The sequence below is a fragment of the Mandrillus leucophaeus genome, unplaced genomic scaffold, assembly GCF_000951045.1.
Source record: "Mandrillus leucophaeus isolate KB7577 unplaced genomic scaffold, Mleu.le_1.0 Scaffold693, whole genome shotgun sequence".
Classification (NCBI taxonomy): Eukaryota; Metazoa; Chordata; class Mammalia; order Primates; family Cercopithecidae; genus Mandrillus; species Mandrillus leucophaeus.
Genome location: NW_012107508.1, coordinates 738,865 through 741,783, shown reverse-complemented (window position 1 = coordinate 741,783; position 2,919 = coordinate 738,865). Strand labels below are relative to the sequence as shown.

At 42.0% G+C, this 2,919-nt stretch overlaps 1 pseudogene; it reads left to right on the top strand.

The window, feature by feature from the left end:
- Positions 1-817: 817 nt before the first annotated feature.
- Positions 818-1,090, top strand: LOC105555628 (annotated as a pseudogene).
- The last annotated feature ends 1,829 nt before the right edge of the window (positions 1,091-2,919 follow it).

Genomic DNA, 2,919 nt, shown 5'->3' with positions numbered 1-2,919 from the left:
GATTGCACCAGCCTGGGTGACAGAATTGAAACTCCATCTAAAAAAAAAAAAAAAAAAGAAGTCTAAAATGTACTTTCGTAAACCTGAAAAATCATGATTTTTTTTTTTTTGAGACAGAGTCTCACACTATTGTTCAGACTGGAGTGCAGTGGCATGATCACAGCAGATTGCAGCCTCAACTTCCCAGGCTCCAGTGATCCTCCCACCTCAGCCTCCCAAGTAGCTGGGACTACAGGTGTACACCACCAGACCTGGCTAATTTTTTTTTTTTTTTTTTTTTTGTAGAGATGGGGATCTTGCCTTGTTGCCCAGGGTGGTCTTGAATTCCTGAGCTCAAGTGATCCACCTGCCTTGGCCTCCCAAATTGCCTGGTCGATCATGATTCTTTAATGGTCTATGATTTTAAAAGCCCTTCATTGGTCTGGGATAATGAAGGTAAAGAAAATACTTCCCATATCCTGAAGTCTAGGGCATCCTTCTATGAATAAGGAAATGTAGCCTAAAAGAGAAGTAGGACCTATCTTTCGCATTCCATCTTTATGTGAACAAAGATGTCTCACACATAGTGATCAGAACTCATTCCTTCTATTCCAACAAGTCATGGGCTTCGGGTGTGTCTGCTAGACAATGCTTAGCGGAAAGTTGGAGCAATTCAAAATTTGAATTCAATTTCCTAGTTGCTAGGATTGTGTTATCTGATTTTATTAAGAAATAACTGATGGAGCAGTGTGAAGAGGGGAGAATGACCCCCAGACCAACCAAAGCCCACGACCCGCTGCATCCCGCGCCCTGCGCCTGTCCTGCCAATGCTGCCACCATGCCCAAGAGAAAGGCTGGAGGGGATGTTAAAGGAGATAAGGCCAAGGTGAAGGATGAACCACAAAGAAGATCTGCGAGGTTGTCTGCTAAACCTGCTCCTCCAAAGCCAGAGCCCAAGCCTAAAAAGGCCCCCGCAAAGAAGGGAGAGAAGGTACCCAAAGGGAAAAAGGGAAAAGCTGATGCTGGCAAGGTGGGGAATAACCCTGCAAAAAATGGAGATGCCCAAACAGACCAGGCACAGAAAGCTGAAAGTGCTGGAGATGCCAAGTGAAGTGTCTGCATTTTTGATAACTGTGTACTTCTGGTGACCATACAGCTTGAAATACTATTTTTTTAATCAAGTTTTATGAAAAATGCGTAATTCTGTTTTACTTTTTTTAAAAAAAAAAAAAAACAAAAAAAACTTTGTTGTGAGCACACAGAACACTTCATTGTTGTTTTAAGGGGGTGGGGCATATGTCCCTAACAGAATGTCGCTGAAGCTGGATTGATGTGGGGAAAACACCTTTCCCTCCTAGTTTTGAGAGACTTCCTCTTGGCTCCCAGGAGGAGGGATTCCCTAACTTTGACACACATGGCCCCTTGGCACAAAAGCCTTGTGGTATGGAAAAACAAATTCGTTTATATGTCCTCTTCTCCCTTGCCACCTTTCAGCACAGGCTTAACTCCCTTAAACCCAGACATCTGTTGGGACCTGATCCCCAGTCATTGGTTACCAGTGTGTCAGGCAATCTGGACTTTCCGGTGATGCCACTGAGATGGCACCCCTCAAAAGAGCAGTGGTTCCATGTCTAGATTGTGGATCTTCAGATAAATTCTGCCATTTGCATTTCACTTTCTGAAAGTCAGGATTGGCTCCTGAAAAGTTCTTAAACAACATGCTAAACGTGAAATGTCAACCCTCACTCTATACTCTTCCTGTTCAGAGCATCGGATGAAGACTTCATTGGGTTTTATAGGGGCTTCCTGATTTTTGGTAATCCATTAAAGAAGGGAGTTTGAAAGTTGTTATAGGCCGGGCGCGGTGGCTCCCACCTGTAATCTCAGCACTTTGGAAGGATGAGGTGGGCGGATCACAAGGTCAGGAGATCGAGACCATCCTGGCTAATATGGTGAAACTTCGTCTCTACTAAAAATAAAAAAAATTAGCTGGGTGGTGGCAGGCGCCTGTAATCCCAGCTACTCTGGAGGCTGAGGCAGGGGAAACACTTGAACCCAGGAGGCGGAGGGTTGCAGTGAGCCAAGATCACGCCACTGTGCCACTGTACTCCAGCCTGGGTGACACAGCGAGACTCTGTCTCAAAAAAAAAAAAAGAAAAAAACCCAAGAAAGTTGTATACTGGTAACGATTGTCTGCCTAGGTCCTGCCTGAAATATCATGATTGTTTATGGAAAGTATCTTTAATAAAGCTGGATATAGTTTGGCTTGGGGTAAAAAAAAGAGAAATAACTGACTTAACATTATTTAAATAATTCATTTTCCTTTCAGGTTGACTTTTTGTTTTTAGCGGAAAATAATTGTGTCAGAGAAGTGACTACGTTCTTTTAAACAGGAACTACCTTTCACAATCTTATTATGAGGAACATGAGGGAAATTTTAAATGTCTAGGCAATATCACAACAATATTTCCTAAGAGACTTGATAATGTCTCCAGGGGCATGGGAATTCAAGTTCCTTGATTCTAGTTATTGTGTTGCAACTGACTCACTCTAAGATCATAGCTTAATTACTTTTACATAAATCACTATCTCTAATGCATTGTATACAAGTACATAACTCTACCTTACTGGGAATATTATGAGGAAAATTATCTTTTGTTTAAATGTTGGTTTGGGAGTTAGGAAATATCCATGAATACATATTATGTTTCAACTACCTGCAAATCACATAAGCTTGTATTAGTCAATTATTTTTCCATAGCAGAAAACAGAAAGCAGAATTAAATTGACTTATACAATAAGGGAATCAGCTGGGCATGGTGGCTCATGCATGTAATCCCAGGACTTTGGGAGATTGAGGCAGGCAGATCACTTGAGGTCAGGAGTTTGAGACCAGCCTGGCCAACATGGTTAAACTCTGTCTCTACTAAAAATACAAAA